The 25068-nt window shown below is 44.5% G+C and overlaps 1 protein-coding gene across 1 annotated transcript in view; it reads right to left on the reverse strand.

The window, feature by feature from the left end:
• arb2a (ARB2 cotranscriptional regulator A) overlaps positions 1-25068 on the reverse strand; it is a 131811-nt gene that overhangs the window by 76125 nt on the left and 30618 nt on the right. The gene's annotated exons all lie outside the window — the stretch shown is intronic.

Below are 25068 nucleotides of genomic sequence, written 5' to 3' on the forward strand. Positions count from 1 at the left end.
TATTAGTAATTAATGTACTAATCAATTTCGTAAAATCTATTTATATGCAATTTATATGAGTTTTTCCAACTTTTGTCTTTTCTGCCACAAATGCTCCATACCGCAGCACATTAAAAGTCCCACGTGTCACAGTCAACAGAAATGCTGCCGTAATGTGTGTGAGATCCCGAGACACCGCCTCTGAGATTCCATCCTACCAACGTCAGTCCGACACCCCGCGTGCAAGAAGAGCCACCGCTCTCCTGATTTTAATAAGTGCTAAAGCTGCGACTTTCTCTGCCGCCCAGTGCGATAAATTGGGCTTTACTTTTTTTTGCAGCGGGCCTTCAGCACAGAATGTGTGTTGACAACAGCAAAATGATACTTTCACACTTTGGCAAGATTATAAAATTATTCCTTCTTCTCACGCTTTTGCAGGGACCAGGCAGCCTCCCCCTTTCACTGGTTTTATTGGAGTAAAATCTGGAAGCTTCAACACATTTAACGCGGTTACCAAAGCAATGGAACACGGGCAGAAGCAAATCAATATGTAAACACGGCTCTTCTGCTTTTCTCGTCAGGTAACAACTTGACAAAATGAAAAATGCTGTTGACACTTGTTTAAAATATTCTTGAAAAAAATATTGCTGGTCAATCAATTTTTAAATTGCCAAATTGTAAGCCTTTATATTAATTAATGTCAGTGATGTAAAGTGTTAATATTTAAAACCTGACACAGATGAAAATAATTTCAAAGAAATTTACAATGAAAAAAGGATATAAACTTAAACATAATATTACTGTTAATACACATTGTTCACAATATTTATTTCTCAATATTGCAAGTGATGATTTCATGTTTTTAATGGACAAATTGTTACTTAATTGTTAGATTAAGAACATGAATGTTTTATTAAGTGCTATATAGTTTTGATATTAAAACACTTTACATGTTCTGAACAGCCATTTCTGTAAAAGTTTCTATTAAAATCCTTTTTTTTTTTGATAAATAATTTTTTAAAGGAACGTCCATCTGCCTGTGTCGACACAAGACATTCTTGGTTCATTTGCGCTCCTCTGATTTGAGGGCAGACTGAAAGCAGCGGCATGGCCCCCAGGCAGGCTTTTATTGGCATTGTCTGGGCTGCAGGGCTGTGGGAACATGGGATGCTTCTGCTTAGTGCCACTGCCCACTGGTGGCAAGGGAGGAAAGTGCCAGGAGACCAGAGCATCTGGAGAACTCCCCCGCAATCCGGCTCCTTCACCCGCCTCTCAGTCCAGCTGGCCCGGCTGAGGAACGCTGGTGTGAGTCAGGGACACTTCCACTGCGTTCCAGTCTCCGGGGAAGAACCCCAACTTTTTCGTTTGCTTGTAACCCGCAGATATCTGGCTTACCTATCCCCCTCAACTGTAGTACAGCTCTGCAGCACAGTCGCCATTTACACACTGAGGTTGGTGCAGTATATAACCTCAATCCTTGCTACGGGACGCACAGAGACACTAAAGTTGCAGTGTGCACTACTCAGAATGCTTTGTCTATTTTGTAGATGTTCAGATAGTAGTAATAGTGAATGCTAATCTCAATTTCCACCAAACAATCAAAAACTTTATATTCAAAGATCAATGTGAATTGATATTTACTTGAAATGTTTTTTGACATTTTCCATTTTAGCAACTTTGGACAAATTCATTTCCACTTGCATCAAGTGTACTGATCATTTGAAATAAGATGCAAACCAAGATTTTGTCAGAAATATAAAGAAAGAGAAGCTTAATAGTTTTTGTTGGGAGGAAAAATGAACAAAAAATCAAAAGGATTTAATCACCAGAAATGCAATGCAAAAAACAGAACTCTACCGACGTCATCATTCCTGTTATTAGAATTAAATCATAATGAACACTTTCCAGGCAGGAGAAACTCTGGCTAATTTAGCTAAAGTCAAGATTGACGCTGAGTGTTTTTTTTTTTTTTGTTGATGCTGTTGGGAGGGGGGAGAATAAGGTGTTTGGTCCTTCCCATGCCCCAAGGTCTCCGGGCCCAGCAGCAAAGCCAAGCATAGAGGCCAGCTGTCAGAGGGGTCAGCATGGACCCTCCATAGAGGCCAAGACCCCCGTAACCCGCCTCAAAACACGTCCTTCTGAAACCGTTCTCTTTTGTCGTTTTTTTTTTTTTTTTTTTTCTGGCTACAGCCAACAGCAGACAACAATGGTCGCTTTGGCGATAATCGCATCATTGTCTTTGCTGTCTCTCTCTTTCCTTTGCTGTCTCTCTTACGCACTCATTATCCTCTTCTGTTATTTTACACACTGGGGACTTCACAGGCCCCGTTACAAAGAGGGTAAATAAACCGGCGAACGCCTCGTCACTGCAGCGCGGCGCTTATATATTCCTTAAAAAGCCCGAGCTGCAGGCATTTTACGTGGACAGCTACTTGACTACAGCCATTAGCGCTGTGTGGGGATCGGGCCGGATGAATAATGAGACGCTGTCCTCTCCATCACCCCGTTTTCGTGGTTAAATAATAATCCCTTCCTGCCTGGCGCAGCCGGGCCGCGCGTTTTCCGCGGATGGACGTAATGAGATGAGTTTATTAGTAGTTCGCGGCTGGCAGGTGTTGATGGACGGAGCTCTGTTTTATCTATCCGTGGAGCTTTGTGCATCTTTGATGTGAGCGCTCTCTTCCTCGCTCGCCCGGCGCTTCACTGCTTTGGGCCTCGGCACGGACCCTCACACTTGACAGGTACAAAGCAGGGCTGATAGCGGTCAGGAGTGTGTGTGTGTGCAAATGTGGAGTGTGTGTGTGTGAGAGAGAGAGAGGGATGAGGAATATTTGTGTTAATGTGCATGTGGACCCGTATTGCGAGATACGAGTAGGTGTTTGCGTGCGAGTCACAGCAGGGAACGTGTTGTCTGGAAGGCCGTCGGCTGTCCGGGCTCCGCAGCCTTGGCCTGGCGTTCGGATGTCTGCGCGTCCTCAATGCTGATTGGCTGTTGCCTGTTAATGAGCCCGGGGCAGTGGAGAACAACACCCAGTCAAGCCAATCAAAGCACGGCACGGAGGAGAAAGGGAGAACATGACAGGAGGCTAAAGAGGGGAGAGGAATACGATTAGGAGTTGAGTACGGTACTCTTTTATCACTCTGTGCTCCGGCTGAATTCTAACAGAGGTCAACGGAGAACCGCGGATCGGTACTGTTCTGATATCTAGTTCTAGTTCTGATGATGTAGAGAAAAGCACCTTAGTCTGCATATGCAAGTCCTCAACAAAATAAATAGATTGTGAAAATAATACCCAGAAATAACACTAACACAAAAAATTAATTATGTTTGTTTGTGATATTTCATTATTTTCCGTGATATATGAGGCAAGATTTACCTATTTTTTTTTATTCATTATACCAAGACTACAAAAGAAATGATATATTTGTAAATGCTTTGGTTGTCTACATTCAAAATAGTAACTGTAATAAATGTGTGATCATTCAATAATATTGATTAGCTGTCCAAGTCAGGTGAGGACAAGGGCTTTAGTACCTTCACTTGTCCATCCATATTTGTTCCTTACTTGCTTAGGACTCTTGTGAATTTAAGGTGAGCTGCTCTGCTCAGTTCCGATCAGCGACAGAGGGAACAGTCACTCCATCAGCACACTTCATGTGGCATCAAATGGGCTGTCAACTGATGGGCATTAAACAGACGAATAATCTCCGTCAAAAAAGCCACTAAAATCAAAAAAGCTCCTTCCATTTTACTGTCGTTACAGACAGGAGGAACAAGCCGAACTACAGACCACCGCTGAATATCTGATCCTCAGACGATGCGTTCAGAATCACCTCAGACGAGATCTGACGTGTTTCAGGTCATAACTGAAGATAAAATGAAATGGTGGGTGGAAAACTGACTCTAGATCTGCAGTAAGATACAGAAAAATATTTTTTAAAAAAAGTCCAAATTAATGGAAAAATACAGAAACTACGGTTTTGTCTGAAGTGAGGGCAATAGTGGTCTGGTGGGACTACTACAATTCTCTAAGGCGGAGGTCTTGAAGTCCTGTGGCCTACAGACTGTGTTGGTTTCTGGTGTAAAATGCACCCCTCCTCTAGTTTTAAGCACTTTGTGTTTTTTTCATGACACGACAATCATGACAAGTATAAATGCACCCTACAGAATATTTGAATAGCTGTATAAAAGTGACACAATCAGTGTGTTTCTGTTCAAGAGTCATTATGAGGAAGGAGAGAAACATCCAAAGAACATTTTCAAATGCCACAAGTGCAATGTGAGCATTGTGCGTTTATATTTTGGCATCCGTGTGTCCCCTACATGATTTTCTAACTCTTCCATCCAATGACCTCATCTGCCGTTGACTTCCCTTAATACCAAGTCACGCCTTTGGCAGTCGTGTCCACTGGGGCTGCTGCACTGGTCATTAGCATCACGCGAACACAGCTCGAGGTAAACCACTGAGCAGCGCAGACGCTCCAGCCATCCCACACAGCCACGGCCTTAAAGTAGAAATGTGCCAGAACTGCTTCAACAAGGGGAAATTTCGGTGTGTTGGACACACGCGCACACACACATTCAGCTGCAACTCATTCAGCACACAGGAGGAGGAGGAGGAGGGATGGAAGGGGAGGTATAACATTAATCATGTTGCAGGTGGAATTTGTCAGAGCTATCGATTGTGTAAGTAAATGTTACAGAAATCATTTGTCAAGTTTTTACAGGAGGGCACCGTGTCAATCGCCCACAAGGACCGACCGTAAACACAGAGACTAGAGCTTACCACACTCTTGCCGCGGTAACAGCCATAAACTACACACATGATACACACACACACACACATATCAGTGTCAGGGTGTAAATCACTCACACTTTTGATTTTTTTGAGGACAATTGTAACGAGCATGTTAAATCCACCCATTCATACATACATGAGGGTTAATTTAGCAACTCCAGAGGCTGTCAGGTAGGACTCCGGAAGGGAACTGGAACATATGGGGATGGGCACATGCGGGAACGCAGGCATGATGATGAAGCAGCAGGATGACACCAAATCCATAACAGTTAAGTACAGTACAAATTCAACATTTAAGTAACAGTACTAAAGGAACAATAATTAAGGGGTGAATGAAAGTACTGCGAATGTGCTGGAATATTTGGTTGACAGAATACGTTATGAGTTATACTCATTGTCTACTCAGTTCAGGACAGTAAAAGCCCGACCTCACACTCACACAGAGACCATGTGCACTGGAGACACCAACATCCATCCAACAAAAGTATCTAGACTTGGGGTACATGTCCTCTGTTCCGTGCACTGATGCGAGCAGAAAAAGGACAGAAAATGTCCAATGCTCCACTTTTGTGGTATTAGTCTTGGTGAACGCTAAGGTCTGACCCCACCCCCTCCAGCCACCTCTAAGGGCAAGGGTTAAAGTGGAATCCCTTGACCTCTGACCTGTTGCTGCAGTCTGTGGAGGTAAAGCAGACAAAGAGGTCATTGGTCCCCAAGGTGATGGTTTCGATTTTTAAACATGGTTCAGAATATTGTGTTTATTGTGATTGTGTATATGTGTGTGTGTGTGTGTGTGTGTGTGTGTGTGTGTGTGTGTGTGTGCAAAATAGCGAGAGAGAGAGAGAGAGATAAGCAGTCCAGCTCCTACTGACAAAATGTTCAAACCCTGTCCTATTCACCATACAGTCATACACACACATGAAATGATGACAGTGTGGACCAGTCTCATTGTCTGTTTTTATCTGGAGAAAGATAAAGGTGACGTCATGACAGGCGAGTACAGGAACCAGATGTCAGAAGTCAAGCAAACTTCACTGCTTTCCGTCAGGAGCATAAAGCGCAAACCTGCCGCCTCTTTCAGCTCAACATCAGCCATAATGAGAGCTGCAGGTCAGCGTGATCGCAAATGCTGGAGAGCGCAGGTGTGTGTGTGTGTGTGTGTGAGTACTGGAGGTGATTTCTGCACATGGGTACTATTAAACAGATGGAATCTGACAAATTCTAAAAGAGCAAAAATATGCAGGTATGTGAGCACCTCCATAGACTAATATAGAGACACCTATCAGACAGACACATGCAGATAATGTGTACAAATACGCATCGTAACATGAAAACACAGGCACATGCAAGGCCAGCTGCAGAAACAGACATGGTAACACACATCTGATACACGTCTGTACAGATGGATACAAACTAGCATGTCTAAACGGAAGCATACACACACACACACACACACACACACACACACACACACACTGATTCTCTGCTGAGAGAATAGACAGAATTGGCGTGAAGTGAAAAAAAAAAACGTAAACACGACCACCACCTCAACACCCCCAACTCGAAGCCAAAAAAAAAAAAAAAAAAAAAAAAGCTGAAGACCACCTGTTGTCTATTATTTTTACATTCAGGCCTCCCCATAAATCATAACACTGGGTGATTAATCAAGCTGTCAAAGTGGGGGAGGCGGGGTCACGCTGCAAGGTCACAGGTCAGCGACGGGAGGGGAGGTCAGGGTCACTCCACATTCCTCATTATCAAGTTGGGATGAGAGAACTGCCTGAACAAACAAAGGCCAAAAGCAGACAGAAAAGCAGGGGGAAAGAGGGAGGGACAAGCAAAAAGGCAAGAAGATGAAGACGAAGAAGAAGAAAAAAAAAGGGGGGGGGGGTCTGGGCTGGTCGGGGAGGGGGAAAAAAAAGTGACAAAGACGAGAGAAAGAAGCTGTCAGCTGTCTGCAAATGAAGATGGGAGATTCAGGGAGATGGACAGAGAGAGAGAAAGAGAGAGAGAGAAGAAAGAGCCGACAAAAAAGTAAATGTTGAAAAAAGAAAAGATGTACAAGATGTTTCTGTACGCAAAATTGGTTGGTGAGGAAGAATGAGTGGAAAGAGAAGCACGGGAGGGGAGGAGCAGCCTGTATTTTGTGAAGACCCTCATCGGTAATGGAACATGCGATTCTTATCTGTCCAGCCTGTCGTTCTGCTGAGAGCGGTGACGTAGTGGAGATATCAACTCCTTCTATCTGCGGGTGTGGATCACCATCATCTCTTCCAACAGACGAGCTGTCGTCACGCACAGGTCAACAGTGCCCGGCACACACCGTGACTGTCATTGGATGGAATAGTCCCTCACAAACACAGTCATGATATCTATTCATATTCTTATGAATCAACCATATTCCCACATATGAAGAGCGATATCATTTTAATATTAATTATGGAGCACATGACAGGTATATTGACTCATGCTTTCACAGTATTGGGGTCATCATATAACAAACCACCATTAACTATGGGACAGTGAGTGTTGTGGGACAATATAATTTTCCAATCTGACAAACAGGAAAAGGATACATTGCCCTCCCCCTCGATATTTCATCTAACAATACTGTGACAAAATAATGTGAATAAATGAACACACAATTAAAACATGCACATCCCCAGTAAGGATGCAGTCCAGCGCCGACATCAGCAAGCCGCCAACTTGCTCCATCATTACCACTCAGTGGCTCCTGTTCATCATGTTCTGAAATGAGGTTCTAACACCTCAGGTCATGTTTTAATGCGTTATTATATTTCAACCCTGAAGTGGATAAGTGGGTTAACAAAAAAATGGGCTGATGGACCATGATAAAGATTCCTTAATGGTATTTCTATCGCCCGTCCTCACACACCACAAGTGACTGTTTTACATCAAACTCCAACAGATTAACCCAGCGGTTGGGGCCTAATTTCAGGCAGGGATTCAATCGGGACCTCTGTAGACTAACGTGATCGCTGTTAAAACTACGACTCGTGACAAAACGACACGAGAGAAGAGGAAGACGCGAGGAAAAGGAGTGGTGAGATGGTTTGCGGTGGGGGTTGGGGTAGAAAACAATTTAAAAAGTGCCCACACTGCGGAACTCCGCATATTAGCATTGAGCCCACCACCCCCTCCCCGCCGCAGTGAGGCGAATTCTCAGATGCTCTCTATCAAAACATCACACCCGAACGAGACGCGGACCACTGCGCAAAATTATCTGTCACCCTTTCCTCAAAATCTTTGTTAATTTCGTTTGCGGGGTTTGCGGATTTATCAGCACATGCATCAATGTCAGGTGCTTGGTTACCGAGCTGCGGTACTCGGGTGGAAGATATAATTAAAACTGTTTGGGTATCGGGTGGGTGGGGAAAGAGTCGGGGATGAGGGAGAATGGCGGATTTCCGTTTGTCTGGAAGGAGAGAAGAAAACGCCTGAAGTAATGGCTGTCCCGTGGCCACTTTCGGTATGTTCGCTTCTCCGCACCTTCACCCAGTTGTAAATGAATAAACGCAGAATCAGATGTGGCCCAGGCCTGGGAGCAGCGATGGTATCCAAAAAAACGAGAAAGAAAGAAAAAAAAACGAAATGTCAAAGCTAACAACAAATTAGCATCAGACGTGTCATAAAGACCTGCTGTAGATGACAACCAAAGAACAATTTAATTAGCAGGCAGCTTGTTGTGCATCCAGGCCTCATTATTAATATTATTGAATTTTTTTTTTTTTTTTTTTTTTTTTTTGTGGCTGTGGGTGAATTATTGATTTGATTTCACATTCTGGATTTGATTTGTGTCTGGGTGTTTCTCCACAGTGTCCCTTTCTAAACAATCTCCTCTCCATCCACTACCTGTCAGGAGAGGAGAGAGGGGTTAGGGCGCCTGCTGCTGCTTCTGGTGGTGGGTTACATTAAAAATTCAAAATCCATCCTTCTGCCGTCACCTTTGGGACACAAAGTGTGATATGTCCTGAAGAAGAGCTCCCCTACCGCAACCCCGTGAGCCGCGACCACCGGCGCGCCACTCACAGCCCCAGACAGTCCGGGTGTTTACCGGGAGATGAGGAAGAGCGGCAGAAGCACAGCAATATGTAAAATATGCCCTGCATCAGTATTCCCACAATCCGTCCTTACAACAGACAGAGCAGGAATGAGGCCATGTCCATACATATGTGAGAATAATCCATCCACCTACATAGTACATAGTAACCTACATAGTAATCGGGGTGTGTATGTGTGTATGTGTGCAGTATAGATGTTTTATCGTTCTTACTGGGTTGCACCATTAATTGTGATTCGTCGTGACAGGCTTCAATATAAGTGTTTACTCTCTAACGCATTAAAACCCGTCAGTGCTTCCCTTGACTTGCTGTGACCGATGACCTCAGACATTGTACCATGTGACCCCTGACACACTGTGATATGGGCCGAAACTGTAATGAACTGAAAGAGTATCATACAGGAAACCTGCATCTAAACCAACATGTTATACCAATAAAAATAAGAAGAAGAGGAATATCTGTTGCAATGATAACAATCTAAACATTTATTAAATCAGTGAGGGTAAATATAAAACCACTAATTAAACACAATGGCTCATTGACAAGGTTATTGCTTTTCGGCATGTTAAAAATCACCATAGGCTGGAACTGTGGCTCACGCTTAATCATGAATCACTGTGATTGCTGCCTTCCACCAGCTCCGATTCTCAAGGTTAAGATCTGACCTCGGACTACAGAGAAGAACGTCTGGAGCAGTGAACGGCCGGTCAGACGTGCAGAATTCAGAGACACATGCGCACAATGAGAGCGACGCTGCTCTCTGATGTTGAGCTGCCCAACGCCTTTCCCTCTGCATGCTGGGTCAGCGCAGGGCAAGCCTCGGCTCGGTGCTACCGCCACACTCCCGCTCTATCAATCTGTTTCATTATTAGCAAGTTTCTCCTTACGTTCTTGTACCGGAGGCTCATTAAAAAAGTACTGAGGAATCTTGATTGTCCTCTGTGCCAGCCGACTCAACGTAAACACATCGCTCTAATTAACGCGGGTGGCCAGGCAGCGCCGGCCCCGGTGGCCACGCCGGGGGCCATTTGTCCGCTCGCCGACGCGGGAGGGCAAGACCTGACTTTCGCATCAGACGACAGTGAGAGAGGTGACGTTCGATCATCGGTCCTCCTCTTATCCACCGTTCCTGGCACTTAGCGAGGGCAGGACCTTCGCTGCGCCAGCGTTCCCACGGTTTCCACTTTTCTCAGCGCGTTTTAACGTGCGGGGGGAATTGCTCGCTCACTCCTTCGTTAAAACGTGAAAACCGACTTGAGGAAAGGCTTGTTAAAGCCCGTAACTCACTGCGGGGAAAGTCAACGTTAGTGATCTGAGTGTGTGTGTATGTCACTACCAGCACCAGAATCAAAGATTTATTGTGAGTGTCAGGCAGTGAGTCTTGGTCCTTGCTGGACAATCATGTAAAAATGGAACTGGACCCTTTGTTGTAACGGTGATTAGAGCAAGAAAAGAAGCGGAGGGCGGTGAAGGAGCGAGCAGACAAGCGCATTTCTGGTCTGGCGTGCTGCTCGCAGGAAGGCTTATTAATTAGTCTTCATTAGCCGTTTTATTAAGGGCATTAATATTTCACTGTTCAGTATAAAAGGCTATGGTTTCAGCTAAAGTGTGTGTCGTTTAATAATTTTTTCATGTTTTCATGGTATGATACTCTGTGTAAAAATGTCACCTGTCATAATGCTTAATGTGGATAATGCAGATATGCAACATTCGGAATGAGGAGTTAGGGTGCATGAGAGCAGTGGACTCCTCAAAAAAAATTGTAATAAATAAAATGTAATTAAATAAAAAGTTCATCCTCTGGGTGTCAGAAACAATCACGCATGATTCTAGCGAGCGGTTCTTTCTTTTTTAGCATCTGTTTAACTTTTGTAAATCTAGAAGATGTACATGCTGCGATATTGTGATCCAATATGACACATCATATTTAGTGCCATAATGAACCTTTATTTGTCTCTGTCTTTCTTTCGCGGTTCTGCTTACAAAGGAGACCAACTCAACTAGCTATTCTCAAAACACACATGCACAAAAAAAAAAAAAAAAAAAAAAAAAGAAGAAAGAAACAAAAAGAAAAGAAAAACAGAGAGAGACCCAAACCCCTGACACCCACTGGCCCACCGTGGCCCCAGCAAGCAGGAGTGGGGGTCTGTGGGTGTCCGGCGCTGTCTCATTAAATTCACTCGATTGTCTAATTGTCTGCAGCAGACCTCGGAGAGACGAGGATATAATACTCACCGCAATTAACCAAACAAAACAGCGGCTCAACCGCCAAGATGCAGCAATGAGCCGTTCGACCAGCGCCACAAAAAAGGGGAGTGTGAGAAAACAAGAGAGTGAGAGAAAGAGAGAGAGAGAGAGAGATAGCAGGATGGCACATACACCCTCTCTTGATTGGCCAGATGTCACCGGGTGGAGAGAGGTGTCTGTGTGCTGTGTGTGTGTGTGTGTGTGTGTGTGTGTGTGTCGGGAGGACGGCAGCTCATTTGAGGCTCGCAGCTTTGTGCCGGGCCTGTCTGTTTACCGCGGTGTGGAGAGGCCGAGTGCTCTGAGTCCCCATTCATGTGCACCGGGGCCCCTTTCAGGCGACACTGAAGCAGTCCTTCAGCACACTTAACTCCCATTTTCACACTCGCTCCCCGGCTGCTTTTGTCCTCCTTCCATCACATCAAACGCGCCAACAAAGCGGCGCAGCCGGGCTGCGCACACAGAATGGACCCATCACAAATATTAATCTGAAAAGGTGTTGGAGAGCAGAATCTACTTTTATGCACAAGGAAAAAAGGAAAACAGCTACTTTTATGCACAAGGAAAAAAAACTCCAATACTGCTCCTGCAACTGAACTTACTGATCCCAGGTCAGCAATCAGTGCTTCATTACAGTCTGTCACTAATGGAGAACACAATAAACAGCTTAAAAGCACAATACAACGACCCTACACATACAACAAGAACCACAACATATTACACCGAAGTGCAACCATCGACACCACAACACACAACATTTCCATGTACATGTGGGTCAGGGTTGGGGTCAACTCTGTATGGTAATTACATAGCAGAGCATGCAGTTTAATACGGTGCTAAAATACTATATAAGTTAAAGCAGAATTAAGCGCACGCTGTACAATAAGGGATGCGCTTTGGCCTGGCATGACTGCCAACCAAAGGCCGCGATTCATCGGGGCAGTCGGACACCTCCGCTAAAAGGGATCTGGATCTCAAACACACAACCCACCATACACAGACACAATTACTCATAATCTGCTTATGAGAGACACACACAGCATGCCGCTAACATCAGCGCTGAGCAGGGCGGGCTCGCGCGAGAGAGACGGAGACAGAGAAAGAGGCCAGCCATCACCAGGTGTCCAGTAATAGCTCGGTGAATTGGGTATTATTCCTTTCTGTGCCGTCAAACAACGAGACTTAAATATTTCACACACTATTTTTCTTTTGACGGGAAAAAAAAAAGCCCTGAAAGAAAGAAACTATCATTGCCTTCTGAGACCATCAAAGACGCAAGAAAAGAGAAATGAAACGTCTTTCTTTTTCTAAAGAAAAAAAATAAAGTGAGAGGGGGAAAAAAAGCAGATTTTAGTTTGCATCTCAGCAGCAGACTTTACAAATCCTTATTACTTCAGTCCTCTGCACCCAGACTTCTTCTTATTATATATTTTTTTCCTGGCCGCAGCCCCGCTGTTTGCTTGCGAGTGCCTGGGCCGATGTTATCAGCCAGGGGTCGATTCGCCGCACGTAGCGTTTTACTGTGGCCTTTTTAAAGCTGGTTTTTAGCAGTGCAGGGCACCCCAGTCGCTTTACAAGAGCCGGAACGAAACGGTCAAGCGTCGCACTCCGACGTGCGGTATTGTTTCTCCTCGTGTTGCTCGTCGTGACGAGTGTGGCTGGTGAAAGGCGTTCTGGGATGTTATGCGCTGTCCCAGATGAGTGGATACAGAGAAGCGGGGAGTCCAGACGCAAACATGGGGGCATGGAGATGGGCGGCGGGGGGGGGGCGATATGACAGATAAGAGCGAATCAAAGGGACGGGGAGTACAGCAAGCCATCGGTGACAAGGCCGCGTGTGTGTCCATGGGCACTCTGATGTCCTACGAGGCTGTAAATCTCTGGAATCTTGCCTTGATCCGGGCAAACACCCTCCCGCCTCCCCTTGCCCCCCCGCCGCTTATTTATGCATTCGTTTATCTTTTCTCTGCGACGGGCTTACGATCTCTTTAGCGCCTTCGAGCTCTCGGTTTCCCTGCCTTTCTTTCTTTCTTTCTGTTTTTTTTTTTTTTTTTTTAAGACAGGCATCAGCATAGGAGTGGTCTTCTAACAAGGGTTAACGGCTTACAACCAGGGAGAAAATGGAGAGAAGGAGAGAGAGAGAGGAGGGGGAGAAGAAGAAAAAAAAAAAGAAAAGGGGGAAAAGAGGGTGGGCTCACAGAGATGGGATAAAGAAGCGTACTAGAAAAAGAAAGAGTTCAAGCAAATGACCAGAGAGGGAGTCGGGCCTGGACCAAGCCCTAATGAATAAAAATGAAGATCTTGTCAAATGATGAAGTGACAGGTTAATTTGCAGGCCTGTGATTCGGTGTGAACAAGCAGCGAGAGAGAGAGAGAGAGAGAGAGAGAGAGAGAGAGAGAGAGGAAAGGAGAGCGAGGAAGGGAGGCAGGGACCTGCTGCTGTGTGAGAGAAGGCTGCCACCTATCTGCAGCGAGAGGAATCGCCGCAGGGCTTCGGGATGAAATCCCCAAAGCATGGAATCCCTGACTTAAAAAAAAAACAACAAAAAAATGTTTGTCCAAGAATCAGGAGTGGGACCAATACAGGAAAATGTTCCACAATTTCTACACAAACATATACAAGCATAATGTGTTAAAACAGGATGATGGGATGAATGAACCAATGGGCTGTCAGCTTTTATTAATTTATAGAGCTGTTAAAACAGGTGACAATTCAACTTTTTGTGTCAGAAGATTTAATTAACCTAGTTTTGACAACTACAAATTAAATGGGAAAACGACATTAAATGCAAAACAACTTCATATATCTCCTGACGTTGCTACGCAGTAAATGTTATAGCTGGAGCAAGTATTCACATTTCACACTGGTGGATTATAACCAGTTACACCCTCCTGCATCCTGTTTCTTCTCTTGCAAGTTCAACCTCAACTTTTCAACAAGCAACCAGCATGAATTCTCTTCTGTTCTTAACATTTTGTTCAGGGGTGCGTTTTGCGTGATATGTTGATGGTATGACGTCAATATGACCGTATAAACAAATGAAGGCAGACTTTCAAAGGTGCAGTGGTGGCCTAGCGGGTAAATAAACAGACCCGTAATGAGAAGGTTGCCGGTCCCAAACCTCAAGTCCCAAACCTCCAAGGTGCCACTGAGGAAAGCACCAACTCCACACACTGCTCCCGGGGCGCCTGTCATGGCTGCCCACTGCTCACTAAGTGATGGGCTACGTCATAATAAAGGCTGTGGTCTTTAGCTGCTATGCTAACAGAGCTAACAACGTAGCATAGCTCTGGCTAGCCTAATTCCTCTGCTAATATAAGATAATTCTTTATTAGTCGCACAAGTGGGAAATTTGCTTCATTCAGAGTGGTGTCATCGCGCAGTATGGCCCACCATACGAGGTTAGTGTTTTTTCCGCCATGGACAGCAAGCGTGTTTTTGATGTTTTTGAGCACAGTCTTTTCCTCGAGGAGCAAACAGATGCTGCAGCCGCACTAGCCATCCTGTTTCATCGGGGGCTGCATTAGCATGTGAATGACTGCATTATAGGATGAGCTGGGCACGACATCAGAGGAGTAGCCCGGACAGAGTTAGAATCAATCAGTGTGTTGTAAACGTATGGAAATCGAGCACTTGTAAGAGTGCACAAACACAGTTAGGAATGTGAATGGCTGTGATTACGTGCTTCGATAAGAGATTTGGGTGATACCAACTGCTACATCTACATACTTAAGCAAATAACAGATATCGATAAAGCAAATCCTGCTACTTTTAGGTGATCTGTCCAAATCAGGCACTTCAATATAAGTATGTTAGATTTATATTAGATTTAAGACCATCACGTTTAGATTAAATATCAGATTTGTTTCACCCTCAATTCTGGATGGATGGTCTTCTTGGCTCTAAGTGATGTTGGAGAACACGATGTGCTCACATCAGCTGGTCAGTAGGGAAGGCCAGTCATTGTTGCTGCTGATAGAGGCAGACGGGTGGGAAAGTTTTTAAAAATACTGGTGGTCGACGCACAAACGCACACACACACACTAGCCTTCAAAGTAACCCTGAGGATAAGAGCACAAGTAATTATTTACGTTGAAATCTTGTTAAAACATGGTCCTTGTGATAAAATCAAGGGTAATATTGATCTTAGTGCAGTTAAAAAAAAGCTGCAGTTTATCCAAGTTGATCAAGTGAATTCCTGCTGACACAACCTGAATTATGCATAAAAACAGGTTCAATATTATGCTGGTTTATCAAGTATAATCCAGAAAAAAACATCCAGAGAACGTCATCATCTGAAGTGCACATTGGTGACACAGGCATACCTCAACTGAGGTACCTTAATGAGGATGTGATGATTATTATCATCAAACATTGCTATCTAACCATAATAGCTGGATGTAGTAGTAGGGTTAATAACTTAAAACCGTAATTCAAGATGCAGGTTGAAAACCCTACTATTATGCCTCAGGATCAAGACAGAGGTATTCAATAAAAAGACTATAGCTCTATGGTAAGCAACCTCTTGGCTGCACTCTGGAATGTTGAAGTTAACCCCATGAGTGATTATTACAACCCATCCAAAATTCTGTGGATGCAAGGAAAAGGAAGGAAAAAAGTTGATTTTTCCCCTGCATTTTCCACTCCCAGTCAACCCCTCATTCCATTTGCACTGTTCAGAGTTCAGTTAGAAGTCAGTGGGCCATCTTTAAACTCAGCCTTAAGCAAGACACAGAGATGGAAGGGAAGTATGAACAACTGTGGCCAATGGTAGTTATGGATTTGTAATCAGCCAATGAGAGCAGGAGCCTGCGAGCCATGCATGGTGAGGGGGTGGTTGGTAGGTAAGAGGCCAAAAAAAGAACAGGCGGCAGAGTTTATGCATGTACATAAATTAAAGTTTTAATATTAGTTATTACAGAGACACAGTGTAAGCAGCAAAAGAAACAGAATTGGACAAGAAAGAGAACGAAAGAGAAAAAGATGATAGAGGGGAGAAGTTATAGCTTCTCTAGATCTAGGTTAGGGCAGAAGCTCCCTAACCTAGCTGCACAAAGCTGAACATTGGCTGTGGCGTGAACTGAGTGCTGCTGGGAACTAATGAGACGGCCGCCCCGACCTCACTCCTCCTCGCTGTCTCTCAGCTCCGGGCGTCTGGTGCTCTTTTATTTGATGTAGTGTTGCTGCAGTGGGGCTTTGATGTGAGTGTATGTATGTATGAGTGTGTGCATTTGGGTGTGTTTTGGGGGGTGAAGGGTGCTGTTCAGGGTGGTCTCCCATTAGGTCTGAATGATCACAGCTCTCTTACACCCAGAGATTTGCCTCACTTCCCCCTTATACACACACGCACACACACACACACAAAGTACATTCATATGCACATAACTGTAAAATATAAAAATGCTAACTTTTACTTTCACACCCCACCCCTCCCGCTCAGGCGCAAATAAACTCAGTCCATCGTTCTGAAATAGATAATCATTTGAAATTTCACAACATGCACAGTTCCACTTGTATGTCAGGGCACTAATGGAATCAATCAGTGATTGATTCTGGTGCGTGTGTCTTTATTATGTGTGGTTTAATTGATGAATTTTTCATTTGATGAGCCAGGTAAAAGCACCTAACAGAGCCACACCATGTGGAATGAATTTTTTCCCCCCATCTAACCTCTCATATACAAAGCCCCCTGTCTTGTACTAGAATATCTGTGGTGAGCTGATATCATAAATGTAAAGCATGTATTATACACAAGGGCTTCCTAGTATTCCTTTTGCATATCATTTTTCATCATTACTAGTGGGTATGAAACCAAGGTTCAAACTCCACCTACTACCGCTGTGTCCCTGAGCACTTAACAACAACTTGCTCTGTGTCCCTGTAACTACTGATTGTAAGTCGCTCTGGATAAGGGCGTCTGATAAATGCCATAAATCTAATTGTAAAATCATTGTGTTAGTATGTACAGAATAAGTATACATTAACATGGCTAGTATTCAGGATGCTCCGAGAAAGGCAGGTATTGGCGGGTATTGAGGAATTGGTGTGTGTTGATCATAAACCGGACTAACCTTTGCCCCAACTAATTACACAAATCGCTGTGGTACCTCTATTGTGTGCTCAAATTTGTAAAAAGTGCAATGCAGTGCAAGCAAGAGTCAATGTTAGCTTCACAAGCTATGCTTTTGTGAAACCTATGCATGGGTAAGTGGGTTTATAAAATACATGAGTGGTTGCTAAAGAGCTTTTCATAATATTCCAAAAAAGCTAATGAAACTAAAAGCAGCATCTGCTGACCTACATCAGACCAATCATTGCATTTATTACATTATAATGTTCTGTCAATTCAAATAAGCCATTAAATGTTTTGTACTCAACCATATATTTATATTTATTTCACAACAATACTTTAAATTAATCACATTTCTATATGCTGCTAATACATTCTGTCTCACCATATAGCTGGTGGTATAAGCACTTTACACAAAATTCTGCAATTTTTACAACCTCACAACTCCTCATAATTTTGTGAATATTTTCTTAGTCATACACACACCTCTAACCCTCCTGAACTCCACTAAAGGTTGAGGCATGTTTCCATAGTTGGCAGTAAGAATAAAAAAGATGTAGTTCTAGCTTCCCCTCTGAACACATTCCTCACCATTCTTATTCTCCCTAGTCTGTCCGCTTCATAGTCCCCAAACTGGCACACTACAAACATGTCCATTGGTCTGTCTTAATGCTCATTGTGCATTAATTAATAGCATTATTCACCTGTCAGTAATGACATGCAGATCTGAGAGTTTATGACCCACAGATCAGTCAGGTTGGGTGAATTAGAAAAAAAACATTATTGCAGCCTTATTGCAACCTTAAAAGATGGAAACAACGTCCTCCCTGTCACCCATTAATAACAGGTCAACACTTTTAGAACCTTTTAAGAAACTAAGGCGCAGACACTAGCAATTAGCATAAAACCACACACACACACACACACACACACACACACACAGATGCTAAAATGAGGTGCCAGGTTGATGTTCAGCTAAAAAAATAAAATAAAATAATAAAACATGTGGAATTTGAACCTATCAGGAGCGAGGACAGGTGAAGTTTTACACTCAAGCCCCTACACTGGGAAAAGCTGGCTGTGGGCACAGTGAGAAAAAAAAAAAATGAGGGAAATAAGCTGGGTCCCACAGCCACGTCTGCCAGTCACAGCTTCCCATGAACCCCTAGTGGTGTGGCTGTGCAGCAGGGATCCGCCTGGCTGGGAAATGAGCTCTTCATCAGAGGAGGCGCCACAGTTTGGGAGACGATGCTCGGCAGCAGATTTCAGATTCCGTAACTGACTAACACCAAAACAAAACAAACATGCCAGGATCGTGGGTGAAACAAGCTCAGCATGAGGGAAACTAAAAAAAAAAAAACCTGGAGGAAACAAACAGACGCCAGCTGAAGGTTTTGCCGAGAGTGACTGGGCCCGTCAGCGGCAACACAACACACTTAGGGCGTTACACTGGATACCAGCTCAGAGCGTCTCATGAATCCCAGACATCCCAGAGCTCTGACAGACATACACCCAGGCACCCGGTGCTGCTCGGAGAGATGGGGAAAGGGGGAAAAAAAGGGAGGAAAAAAAAAAAAAGAGGAAAAGAGCACTCTTCAGTGCACCGAAAGCTGCGCTTGAGTGATGAGTGAGACAGGGCCTCCAAGCCTCAAGACACAGAAATGCAGAAGTTTGGAGAAGATATCCTGAGAGAGAGAGAAGCCACAGCCAGAGAGAGAAGGAGGCTGGGCGCACAACATAGACTTGGCTTAAAAGGTTTTTCACATCAAGCTTGTTAGATCAATACAAACATGAATGGACTGCTGGATGGATGGATCTGCATCCTATATAGTAGAAACTAAGTATCAGCCCACTGTTGGTGAGAACATTTTTTTTGTCACACTTCTGTGTGACAAAACACACTTTTAAGGATTTTTATTTTTTTTTTTAAAGAGAGAAACTACAGCAATTACTCACCTTACTGTTTCGGCCCAAAAATGCACCAAAAAAAGTCGAAGATATACTGTATAAGAACTTACTAAACTTACACAATAAACTGGGTGGGGGCAATTTTTTAATGGAAAATAATCTAGACCACCTAATCTATCAACACTGAGTGCAAGATCCGGTCTCCTCCCTCCTCTTCAGCTTTGCTCAAGTTTCTGCATGTAATAGTCATAGGCAAATATCATGAACACTATGATCAGGGTTACATTTGCAATGGACTTCATAATATAGTTGGCCACAACCATTTTCTAAACCAACTTATCCAAGTTGGGCAAGTTCAAGTCTTTTCCAGCCATGTTCAGATCCAAGGAACCCTGGCAAGCCAAGGACAAAGTCCATCACATGGTGAAGAAATATCACACGCTGCTGTTATGGAGGAGCAGGACATGATCTTGTTAGGCCAGAGAATAGATCACTGTCAGACTTGTCCTTCTGGCGTCCGCTGAAGGTCTGGAGCCAGTCAGGCCTCAACCATAACAAACGTCAAAACACACAGCCATCCTGTGTTCTCGCAGCCTGTAGCAAGCAAAGAAAGTCTAGTAGTGGTTTTTTTTTTTTTTTTTGGACTAGGGTCATCACGATGGCCAAATGGGAGACCCTCAAACCGAATCCGGCCTGAGCCCTCAGGCCACAACACTGCACCTGGAAAAACGAAAGGCGTTGTTGATGACAGCAAAACTCTTCCCATTCTTTCTTTACTTTTCCTTAAAAAAAAAAAAACACATACACCCACACACACACACACACACACACACTAATTAATGCCAGCCATATCACGCTCACTTGTCAGCGTGCTTATCCACCCGGAGTGAAATCATGACATCTGCACCGCGAGTGTGTGACTCCACGGACCCCAGTACAGGGAATCGCAGGCAACAGTGCAGGAACCCTTCAAACCCGTTGCCAACTCATCCTCCATTCTTTCTGGGGGAAGGTGTCAGAGTGGAGGTGAGGCGGAGTGACACTGACTTGGCTTTTAAGCACACATCAGCCAAAGAAAAGGCACCAAACTGACAACTTCCAACACTTTTCCCCCCTCAACCGCAGGTCCCCTGAAATGGGAATTGAAGAAGGCAGGGGCTGTGTGTGAAGACTTGCATTCAGGCGTTGGGGCTTCCATCATCGCAGTGTCAGCCGGGGTTTTGGGGGAATACTACAGTTTACTCTTTCGTGGGGGCACACCCTTGATGTAGTTGACGAGAGAACAGGAAATGAGAGGAGAACACTCGATGACTTGGGCTCACACACACTGTAACGACATAAACATCACCCTGACAGTCCCAGAACTTTCTGAAAGTAGGTAACATTATTTGGGGGGGGAAATAAATAAATAAATAAATTTGAGCCCTATATATCCATAAGGTAGGGCCCTATCTTTGAAATTACAGCCACTCTCATTTATTGATGGGAATTATTGCAAATTATTACATCATTGCAGCAACACCCTCACACACTTGAGGACGATATTTCTGCCTGTCTATAAGCACATGGGGTGTCCCCTCTGTGAATTTGTAAATCATAGTTCAAGTTAATTTCTTGTCTTCCACCATGCGAATTTGGAAGAGTGGCCTGGTGAGCTCCAGATGAGTTGTCCACTTCACTCAAAGTGGATGTGAATCATGATCTGCTGGAGGGTTGCGTTCAAGGACAGTGGTGGTGAGAGTGATTAAGGTTACATTCACTGGTTATTGTGCTTAATAATTTTAGATTAAGTTGCTAATACAAAACAGATCAATTCATTATTAAAATAGAATTTTTATAGGTACATATAATTGCAGTATGTTAAAATGCTAATTTAAAACAGAACTTTGTTAGCTCTTCTGACAGCAACTGGAGAAGAGGGCTTGCAGCAGACAAAGACAGATAACGGTCACGTGGTCTACATTGCCAAAAAGAGAGATGCTCTTTGCACATCTGCAGTCAGAAACTAATTAAGTCATCTGAAATAACATTTTAGGTACGCAACCCTGGAATCAGCAGCGCTAATGAACAGCACCAAGGCCCCGGGCCACCTTTAAAAAGCGTGCAGTCCTTCCCTCCACCCATCCCAATCCGTTGCCTGTCTGGCTCCAACAAAACCGAAAAGGTTAAGCATGCCCCGGGAAGACCAATTTTTCAGTCTGTCTACAACTCAATCCCGGCCAGACAATCCTGCTGGAGCGGGGAAAGGGGGTGGCGGGGGGGGTTGCTTTGAGAAGAATAATTACAAAAGTTCAAAAATGCTCACACTTATCAAAAATATAAATATATTCTATTTAATATAGGTTAATGAATGTTGAGTATGAAAATTATCAAAAATTATATGTGCTGATCTTCAATCAGTACCTTTTGAACTGAGATTCTACAAACATGACCAATCCAGCGACTGAGCAAATACGTTTTAGGAATAAGAATGGTGACGAGCTGATATAGTGCCATCACGGAACAGAAACACTTGATGTAGCAGGTTCCTTTGTCACCCATCTGTATATTAATACATACAGACACTCTTCAGAACAGGAAGAGTTTGGGGCTTTGTTGCTGAGCTGGTATCCCAGCTGCACTCTTGAGGTGGATGCAGCTCAAACAAACCTCATAATGAGAGTAACCAGTGTCCATTTATGCATGACATGAACAATAAACCAGAACATCTGTATTTGGAAATGAAGCGTGTACAGGGTGACAGTGCTCCGCCGTAACTAAGTGTTCTGTAGGATGTGGGGCACCACAGGGAGCGCAGCCTGGCACGCCGTACCCGAAGAGGTGAGGGGGGTGATGGGAAATAGAGAGATGAAGACGCCCTCGAGTCTCTGGCAACCCCACATGCACGGGGGAGCCAGGCTGAGAAAGGCTGGTCTTTCTAGGTCAGATCCCCTGACACATCCCCCCACCGCCTCAGTCTCTCTCTGCTGTGGGGATGGGGATGAATGAAGCAGCATGGCGTCAGACAGACAGCGAGAGGGGAGGCAGAGAGGGATACCTGGAACTTTGCACCACCCCACCTCAGGCTGATGCTCAAACCTGGTTGCACAATTAGATCTCTCCAGTCCCCCCCCCCACTTTTCCCCTCTCCTCATTTCTGCTCTTCGTTCTTCTTTCCTCTCAGCATTTCTGTTTCCCCCTTTCCATTATTCTCCATGCGCTCTGTGGAGAGCAGCTCATGGACTTCAAAGACAGAGATGTGCCACGGAGAGAGGGAGAAAAGAGAAAGACTCAAGGAGAGAGAAGGGAGGGCAGAGAGATGGAAAAACAATATAAGAGAGCGAGTGAGAGGTTGGAAGTGGGTCACAGACACCGCAGTTGACTCATTCTGGTCAGGTAGAGCCAAAATGTTGCTCTCTCTGTCTTTAACTCGTTTTTTCCCTCTGCCTCCTTCTCGCTGGCAGCTTCTTCTCTCAGTGAGCCCTTGAAGGGGGATATTTTAAAGGAGTTATTGAAAAAAACGTAGCACACTGGACGCGTTGAGGAACATCACATACTCTAGTTCGGCAATTGGTTCTCTGTAACAAACTTCTTGCCATGTCTGGTTTGGTAGGGGATGTGGTCCTCAGGTGACTATGAGAGATTGTATTGTGATGTCCGCTGACAGCGCAGAGAACATGAGAACAGGAATGGGAGGTAAACAGAGGATGAGCAGGATCTTGCACTCAGTGTTGCCATTTTGGGCACTTTTGTATTAGATTTTTTGAGAAGAATTGCTTGTTAACAATGGATATTATGGAAGCCAGTTATTGGCTAACAAATTTATTTAAATTCTGACAACATTTTTAACCTGACATTTGTGAAAACGTCCTATTACAGCACTGTGGGGAACATAGAGGAAGCAAGGTATGGATGCCCTGTCAACAGCAGGCCGACAGCGTGTTGGTTTAGTGCTGAGTCCAGTTCGCCAGGCTTGGGAGCGAGGCGTGGCTAACAGAGCAAGGAGTCACGCGATTGGACGAGTCCAGAAAAACTGTACTGCAGCGAACGCTCAGTCGGCGGGGCTGTCTGCGCTCGCTGCCCGGTCTCGGGTGCTGGCAGCTCGCTGAGAGTCTCGGAGCTGCTCGCCACCGAGAGACACAGGGAGAACAGAGGCGTCCTGGAGTCCGGCGCTTTACCGCACATCAGCGCCGCACTGCAGAGACAGCAACCTGTTAAACCGAGCGAGCGGAGAGCTGCACAGCCACACTGAAGAGCTGGGGGAGGGAGGCGGAAAGAGAGGAGGAGGGGGACAAGTGAAGAGCTGTGCAGTTCTGTGTATGTCTTCTTGCCCTTTTATCTTAGTGGATATTTTGCTGGTCCTCACTAGGACTCAGGAGTTTATTCACACTATAAACTTCAGATAAAAAAAAAATTCTTATGCTACTAGTGCCATGCAAGGGTTAATCCTGTGTGTGTGTGTGTGTGTTCATGCGTAGGTTTATGGCTAACTAACTCCTGGAAAGGTAGCTAGAGAGAGAAAGGGGAGAAAGACAGATGAGGGGGAGACAGAATATGGCGCAGCCTCTCCTAACCATCACCCTTATAAAAAGACTTGACATCAGCGGAGAAATGGATGTAACACACACACACACACACACACACCTGCACATAAACTGCAGCTATAGGAGATTCTACTGACAGTGTGCCAGAGGCTTCATGACATGCAGCACCTAGTACTCTACAACACAGATATACACACACACACACACCTACAGCCTGCCTACATTCTGTTTGTCAAAATCATCTTTGACAGCAAAAAATAACAATGATGCCATTGTGATCCTGACAAACAGGGTCATGACATGTGAGTGTCATGAGAGACAGCAAGTGTGTGTGTGTGTGTGTGTGTTTTTACGTACGTGTACGTATTCACCTGCGTGTAATCCCCCAGCTATATAATACCCAGTGGCCCTTAGCCCTGATGACCTCTAGGTGGCGCTGGTCTGACCAGAGGCAAGAAAGAGGAAACGTGGAAGTGTGACTGTCCCGCTTACACTCACTCACACTTGGGGTAGGTACCTACTGCATGTAGGAGGTAGCGGAACTGCACAGACTGAGTGGAGTAGAGAGACGGAGGGGGGGGGTGACAGCTCCACTATAATTAGGCCTGTTGATCCAGGAGAGCTGGGGGTGGAGGGTTGGGTGCAGGTCGTTTGGTAGTGAGGCAGTAAAGAGCAGCATCACTGACACCACTGGCTCTCTCTGGGTGTGTGTGTGTCTCTCTCTCTCTCACACACACACACCTTGCTTTTTGTTACTCACTCTGAAATACATTCTGAATGAAGACTTGGACCACATGCTACACACACTGCTTCAACCAATGAGAGAACATCATCTCTAAAGACATTATGACTGTCACCTGGCCTACAGCCTTGGAGCACCAGGGGTGACCACGTGAACATGGAAACTCCCTCATAGCAAGCAACACAAGGTTTTACTCACACTCACTTAGTCCTTATATATACACTTTAGCCTGTAAAGTAAAGAAAAAACAAATCAGACAAGGAGAGCACTTGAATATTCACAAGGTACTATAAATTACTATAAACAGTTAGTACTTATGTAAACCGTAAAGACCATTCGACATTAGACAGGTTTGTCAAGACTATTTCTTTATAAATGAACAAGTTCGCTCAATTCCTTCCTACCCACGGTTGTGGGTGCCATCTGGGACCCAATACATGCTGCCCACACAATTAACTCACACACTCAATTGTGAATTTGCCAATCAGCAAAGTGCCTGCCTGTGGGCAGAGGGTGCAAACTAGAAAATCCAAAGGAAAACCCACAAGGAGTCCATGGAAAAGGCCGTTCCCAGATTTGATGATACTGCCTTAGAGTAGCAATGACATAGCTGGACCCACCAAAAAGAGACGCAGGATAATGGACATAAAAAAAAATACAAATTAATTTGTAATTGTACCTTTACATACATTACAGGCCAAATACCTGTTAGTGACCATT

Source organism: Denticeps clupeoides, chromosome 1, assembly GCF_900700375.1.
Source record: "Denticeps clupeoides chromosome 1, fDenClu1.1, whole genome shotgun sequence".
NCBI lineage: Eukaryota > Metazoa > Chordata > Actinopteri > Clupeiformes > Denticipitidae > Denticeps > Denticeps clupeoides.